Source organism: Wolffia australiana, chromosome 1 (genome assembly GCF_029677425.1).
Source record: "Wolffia australiana isolate 7733 chromosome 1, ASM2967742v1".
Classification (NCBI taxonomy): Eukaryota; Viridiplantae; Streptophyta; class Magnoliopsida; order Alismatales; family Araceae; genus Wolffia; species Wolffia australiana.
Genome location: NC_135835.1, coordinates 15,003,875 through 15,012,299, shown reverse-complemented (window position 1 = coordinate 15,012,299; position 8,425 = coordinate 15,003,875).

The following is an 8,425-nucleotide window of genomic DNA, read 5'->3' as shown; positions in this document are numbered from 1 at the left end:
TTTGTTGGATAACATGTGAAAGAAAGCTGTACGCAGCGTGGCTACAGGTTAGACAAAAAAGGTGCAATCAGACCCAGAAAGATCCACTTAAGAGTCATAGTATCATACACATGCGCATAAGAATGAAAAAAGGAAAAGGAAAAGAAAAAGGAATAACGACGATTCTTGACTGTTTCAGGCCAGTTGTGTAAAATTACACGGGATATTCATATGGAATGCAAAGTTAATAAACTTAAACAAACGGAGAGAGAGAGAGAGAGAGAGAGAGAGAGAAAGAGAGAGAATGACACTACACAATTCAGAAATACTTAAGGAGAGAGAGAGAGAGAGAGAGAGAGAGAGAGAAAGAATGACACTACACAATTCAGAAATAGAGCTCCCAGATAGATAAAGATATGTGTAAAAACATAGTATGTACGGGTGGAATTTGTGGGCCTTTTATCACTTAAGGTAAAGAAACAGACTAGTATTTAGAATTATATAGAGGTAGTCCTAGAAAAAGGAGTATATTTTACATCTGTCAAAGACAATGATTCATGTCGTGAAGTTGAAATTGAGATACTGTTTGAGATTGACCTATCATAGTAAAGGAAAATATTGAGATCCTGATTCTCGTAAAGACAGAAAGTAAATGAATAGTGGTGGCAAGATCAGATACATTCCCTAGGATTGTATTTTGAGTTTAAAGGTTCTTGCGTTTTCATTCAATAAGAGTCGTGTGGTTGCCTCGTGGAGAGTCTGAAAGTATCTTGTTGTATGTAAGTGACTTGTGCAGAGTCATAGATTAACTTAGGAAAACTTGCAGAGGTGACTTGGGAAAGGAAACTGAATTAGTTTTACTATTTAATTGCAGGGAAGTGACACCAAAAATCAATCAAGGCTGCGTAGTTATGGTGACAATGAAAGGAAATCCTAGATGAAGGCTAACCCAAAGTGAGGAGAATTGAGGGAACCTCAAGAAGTTTAACCCATAGATTCAGGGTAAACGTCAAGAGTTCCCAGAAGATCAGAGTGTATGTGTGATTTGCAGAGTGATCTATAAATAATACCATTGTGTAGAATTTTCTATATGACTTTATGGAGTTGATTAAATTACTGAGCAGCTTAATTTTGGGATATCAGGTTACCAAAAACTAGGAGAAAAATATGATCCAAAGAGTAATGGCAAGGAGAGTATAACTTAATGAATCCAAAATGAATCTATAAATCAAGAACAGAAGGAAAAAACGCAATAATGCAGCCCCTCTCAGTGCATATAACAATCATTTAAGTTCCAGCACTATTCAATACAAATCTCCTAAAATACAATTTCTCATCAAATGAATCTCACGTATGAATTCAATCGGATAACTTGTCACCTTGGAGATAGTTATTACAATATCTAAACAATGCAGATGTAATTAATGACAATCATATCTCAATCTAAGAAAATTCACTTTCTTAATATTTTTATATAATAATAAATGAGAAATTCCCTAAATTTAAAAACACACAATTTAAGTAAACACGTTTTTTCTCAACTATGTCTCTACCTTGAAAATTTTAAGTCAGTCTATTCTCTTTCAATATTCGACCACAAATGTCTTCAATATTAGTTTCAGGAACGTTAGTAAAGAGGAAATATCTCAATCACTTTAAACTTTTTTCTGATGATTTAGGAAGACAAACAATGAAAATCTCATGCTAGCCCACTCAAAGTAATATTGATAGCATTAAATTTGTTATAGTTTATTTGTAAAGTATTAAAATATCTTTTACATTGTCAATGCCATAAAATGTAAAAATTGGGCTTCAATGAAATATATAAAACCAGAAAATAGGTGGCACATTAATTTATGTGAATATTAATACTTCAAGTAGAGATATAATCTACATAAACAATCAATATCATATATCAATTTTATTTAATTGTAAAACATTGCATTATGTATATCAATAAGCTTTACCAGTAGTGTGTTTTAGTATTGAATAACATATTTCACAGAGTGTAATGAAATTCACTAAATGTATAAATCCATAAATGACAACTCAAAACTGATTTAGAATACAAATTTATTATTTATTAGTTATTAAAAGTAAGTTCAAAATTATATATTAATAATTGGGATCAAGCAAGAAATAAATGAAAAACTTCATTATGAGAATATTTTGGGATTGTATTTCCATACTGCCTTTGAAAATTTGTGTAGAATTTATCAAAGAGACATTTTTCATTCATGGATTTCATGAATTAAGACACCAGACTAATATTCCAGGAGCTTTAATACAAAATATGTATAAATTTTGAATTACGACAACATATTCATCTCGAAAGAAGATATCATATTGGACAAATAAGGATATGTCCTATTCATGCAGAATCCAACTATTAATTCTGTAACAAAACCAGACATTTTGGGCATTACAAGAGAAGCCATCAAAAAAACACTAAACATAATAAATAATTTTAGCACTAGGTTCTAAATTCCTCCCATTTTTTTCCAAATAAACAAGTTGTATACTTTCAAAACTTGTTTTAACCTAGAAAAAATGGGTAACACAAATAAATCCATGGGAGAGTAATTGTAGAATAGCTCTGTTTAGCCTTTTGTAGGGTAAAAACCCAATACCTATAATGTGAAGAAGAGAATAGGCTAACTATTTGTATAGTTCCCATAATTACAAACCATTGTAAAAATAGAAAATGGGCATGTAATAATAACTCCATATTCCATATTACAAATCAAGAAAATTTGATTTCCCCTGCGCATCAGGTTACCATGCATGTAGGGGTATTATTAGTAATTTGAGAGCAAAATCAATAACGAATACAAAATATGATAGCATGTTTAATTAGATGGAAATATATGTGGTCAACAAGTCAATCAAACATTCTATAGCTCGTTCCATGTTCATTAATAGAACATATTCATTATAGTACGTGTGTGGCACTTATAATGAAGTCCATGAATATGTTATCCGACTTCTGCGAATCATGATGAGATCGTAATACAGAGATCACTAGTCTTTAATCATAAGTTCTAAATATTCCTATTCGAAGGATACTCGAGAAGGACATCGAAGTATCCGGATAGAATAGCACTATCTATCCTCACTCATATGATGAGAATGGTCGGTCCCGTATCCATTAGTGTGGAGACACTAAGGGTAGATAGTGAGTGTTCTTTAGTGGAAAGAGTTCACTAAATTGATCTTTACAAATTCCTGAATGGTATTATACCAAATTGTCAATCAGTTAATTCACGTCACCGTTGTGTAAGTGGTCCTTAGACCTGAGACACCAAAGACGTCTTGTGGATGGACTGTTGTACTTTGACTATGACCTACATGTCGCTAATCATGGGATTCGAAATGATCTTAGTTCGAGTGCATCAAGAAGTCCACGAAGACAATTGAGTAGTCAAGATAGGATCGTCCACCTTCGGTATAAGAGGTGACAGCTCAAGGAAGACGATGTGATGAAGTCCTTGGTCAAGGTAGTGAAATAATGGGAGAAGAGTTCTTCAATGATTTTCAAATGCATCAGAACCAACTCGGATGACCGATCAGGGTTTGACAGTTCACCTTACCCAAAGTCATCCTAGGAGTGTCAAGTGGATGAAGGATTATACATACACGTTACTTGATGACAAACAGGTTCTATGAGTGAGTCAATACACACTCCTTTGTATCTTCTAGAGCACGAGGTGTAGGTTGGCACCCCACGTGTTGGAGACTCAACCTATCGATCAGGTTAAATCAATCAGACGTTAATTAATCTATATGATGATATAGTTAATTAATTTGGAAGGCCAATAAAGGTTATCGGGCCGCAGGAGTCGTTAACTAGACTGAAACATGGGCCTAGAGGGTCACACGCAAATGGTCTATAGACGTCGGAAGATATACTTAAGCCTTGGGGGGTTTTATGAAGAATACCCACTTAGTATAAATAAGAGAAGGCTCTAAACAAAATTCACCAAGGCCAGAATTGTTCAGGGCCTTCCCCTAATTCTCCCCTCTCCCATGACTTCTATCTGATGGATATTATGTGGCCATAAAGCCAATCACACTACCATGTTTATTTAAGTTCATTAAATAAAATATTTACGTTCATTATTATTCTAGTCTGATGTTTATAATGAAGTCCATGAATACGTGCAATGACTAGTGAATTATGATGAGATCATAATATAGTGATCAGTAGTCTTTAAACATGTATTCTAAATATTCATATTCGAATGATAGTCGAGACGGATATCAAATTATCTGGATAGAATAGCACTAGTTGATCCTAGGGCTATTAGTGTGGCGACACTAAGGACAGCTAATGGGTGCTCTTTATAGAAAGAGTTCACTGAATTGATCCGTACAAATCCCTTAATGGTATTATACCTAAACGTCAATCAGGTTGATTCATGTCACAGTTGTATAAATGATCTATTAACATGAGACAGCAAGGACCTCTCGTGAATGGACGACTACATTTTTACTATGACTTATGAGCCTCTAATTATGGGATTCAAGTAAGTTACAGATTGAATGTAGTAATAAGGTTACGGAGATGATTGAGAGGTCGACACGGGATCATCGAACCTCGGTATAAGAGGAGATTGAATCAAGGAAGACGATGTAGAAAAATCCCTGGCTAGGGTAGTGAGGATATTGGAGAAGACATCCTCTAATGATCCAAATTACACACCAGTACTAATCGAATGACGGATTAGGGTTTGAGGATAAACCATACCCTAAGTCGTTCGAGAGTTTCGCGCGGATGATGGATTATACATATACGGTAATCGATGAGGGTAAAGGTTTCATGAGAGAGTCCGAGACTACTCGGTATCTTGAAGAACACAATGTGTAGCTTGGCACCCCACGGGCTAGAAACTTAACCTGTCAATTGGGTTAAATCAATCCTTATTTAATTAATCTATATGTTGATATAGTTAATTAATAAGTTGATCAACAAATATTATTGGGCCACTAAGTTATTAACTAGAATGATATATGGGCCTAGAGGGTCACACGCACAAGGTCATAAGGACATTGGTGGATATATTTTACTTTGTAGGGTTTTTGAGAAAGACCTTAAGTGAAACATAAAGAGGGAAAAGAGTCTCATTTTAAGCACCCATGCAAGCCTGGTTTGAGAGCCCCTCCCTTTCTCCATTCTCTTCTCCACTCATCCAAGGGAGAGTGTCTTCATGGTGAGGGGATCTTCTAAAATTTCAAGAAGAGTTGAAGAAGAAGACGTGGAGATCCAAGCGCGGAGTGATCACGTGTATACTTCTAGAGGCTGGACGCATGAATGGCTTCAGAACAATCTCGAAGAGGCAAAGTCAAGGGCAGAACGAGTTCCCCAAAAGGTATATTTGATGTTTTATTTTGATGATCGATTGTGAATCGATCGACACGCTTTCGCATCCATGGAAACGTGTTTTTCATGGATGAACCAAGGCATCGAACCTGACACTCTCCACTCCCGATGCGATTGGGACGGCGTAACGACGATGACGGAGGTTGAACGAGGCTCGTCAATGAGAAGGAGGAGATCCAACGTGCCGAGGACCGTGTGGATACATCTTACGGCTGCACACTTGAGCAATTCAACTTGTCTCACTTCAGGATCCAAGTAATCACGAATGTGATCCGCGCACAGGTTCTTTGATTCAATGTTTTTATGATGCCGTTTGATTTCACAAAAGTCTTCAGCTGCGTATCATTTTGATTTTTTCATCCATGTCAAGGCCTCTAGAACCCAACATAATTAGCTAATGTTTGAAATTTTAAATTGGGTTCATGGTATCCATATAAACCCCATAAATTATGTACAATAAACCGTGTGGTAGAATACTAACATTTTTCCCTAATGCCTTATTTAAAATCATATAAATAGGAACTAGCTTCCACATCATATAAAAGTAAAATATCTTGACAAGAAAATGATTTTATTTGGCCCCTATATGTTCTTAACATCAGGTAATTGGCCAATATTGAATCTCGGGTAACAATCATGTTGGATTTTGAGACAGTTATGGACCTGATCCATTTATGATTTTCACATTAAAATATACAATAAAATCATCAAAACCTTTAAATTAATAGAATAAACAATGATTAATTCACCTTTTAATGGATAAGAACAATGATTTATTAGTTTCTCCAACAATTTGCATAGAGTCCTTCGAGTGTCTAGCCTCCAAATATATCCATGTGATCCTTTTGGCACTAAAAAAAGTTTTTACACCATGACAGCCTAACCAGATAACAGTTTCTCTCTTACTTTCATATGGGTATAGTGTGATAAGACAAGATGGCTATGATGAACAAGGGAGCCTTGATGTGCGGGGGATTCCTTCCCTCCACAATCTAATGAGTGGTCCCCGTTAAGGGTAGTCAAAATCCTATGGATAACGATTCATCCACATTGACCAAATGAGGAACGAGGTGGAACATCCCTTAAAAGAATTAGAATTTGAACAGAAAAGGAAATTTCAAACTACACGCATTGAATCTCTTCCTTCATCTTGATGAGCATTGTTACTGATCCACCATTGTCATTTAGCCATTCCGATTGCATATGGAGAAGAGGGCACTAGGGAGAGAAGGGAGATGAATGATATGCACCTGAAGAACTATTGGATGGTTGACTTTTCTTTAGGGATTTCACCTATCTATACTTTAAGATATTTTTTCATCAAAACCCCTTACTATTTGGGTGTGACTCTTACTATTTAGGCCCATATATCAATCTAGTTAATAACTCTAATAACCCCTTTTTTGACCAACCTTGTTAATCATATATATATATATATATCAATATAATGATGAATTAAATTAATATTGATTTAACCTGGTTGATAGATTGAGTTTCAAACACATGGGGTGCAATGTTGGACCTCATGCTCTAGAAAATACAAAGGACCATGTCAACTCTCTTATAGAACGTTTACCCCCATCGTTTAAGATATATGTATTATTCTTCATCTTCATGAGACTTATGAATGATCAATGCTATGAATAACCATCAAACCTTAATCGGTTATCCCAGTCAGTACTAATTCACTATAGAATCTTTGGAGAACTCTTCTCTAATGTTTTATTATCTAGGCTAAGGGAGTCATCGGATCATGTTTCTTAAACATTTTCATCTTATGCTAAGGGTGGACAATCACCTTCGTGAGCTTATTACTTCATCTAAGCTAAGAAGGTTTGGAATTCCATGAATAGGAATGTGCAGGTCATAGACAGAGATAGTTTTCCATCCATAGGTGATAAGCCTAAATTTGATGGTTAGAAATGTCGTTTTGCTTTAAGCATATGTAATAAACTTAAAATATAGAAAGTTTAGGATGAGAAAGGGTTTGAACCACAGGGAGGTACTTTGAAATTTTTTTTATCCTAATTCAAAATGAATTAATTCAGGAATGAATTAATTTTTGCATTTAATGGGCCTTAATTATGTTTAATTTTGTTTTGTAATTAATCATAATTGCGTAAAAGCTTAATAGTGATCTTAATATTTTATGTCAAGACATTCTAGATAGGATAATTTTGATTCTTGAATCAGATACATTCAGATTATCAAGATTTAAACCAAACTGATTTATCAACACAATTTTTATGTATTAAAATTGGGAATTTATATGCAAGAGAGGGATTTTGAAATTGGGCTTGAAGATGGACGAATTTTTGAATGAAACTTTGGACTTAGATTTTTTATATGTTGAATTCAATTTTCAAATAATCAATTTGTAGATCTAGAGACATAAAGTGGACGAATTTACCTAGAGAGAGAAAGTAGACAATTTGGGGGGAAATGAATTAAAGATGAAATTCAACCCTAATCTAAAGATCTAAGATGCAAATTGAGATAAAAATCAGTGTAGAACTAATAATTAAGAGTCAGATCTTGAATAAAATCCAAGTTACAATGCTACTAACCATTAAAATCATCTCCAAGGGCATGTACATTTTGCCCATGCCTTAGCATTTTTAGAATCATTCAAGAAGAAGTTCAACCAGTGAAGAAGAAACTTACAACTTTGATGCTTGAACCAAGATCTGTCAACTTAAGAAGCAACACGTGTGTCCTTCTTGGCCAATTTCATGGGGGAGAGCTTCCTCGGTGATTTTTCCCTTCTTCCCGGCCTGTATTTAAAAATCCAACTGAATGGATCATAGAGGGTGAAAAGACAAACTGATAACATGCATTTCTAGTGGCTTATATTATTATATTTATGTGTCTTTATGCATTAAATTACTCATATTTCCATGTTATCAAACTTAAAATGATTAAATCTATTTTTAGAATAAATTTCTGAATTTTCTGTATTTTTTAGGATTTTTCTAACAGTATATTCTAAAAGAATATAACTTTTGAGACAGAATATGATTTTCTGGAATTTTTGGATATTAAATTTGGAAAGATATGATTTTTCTG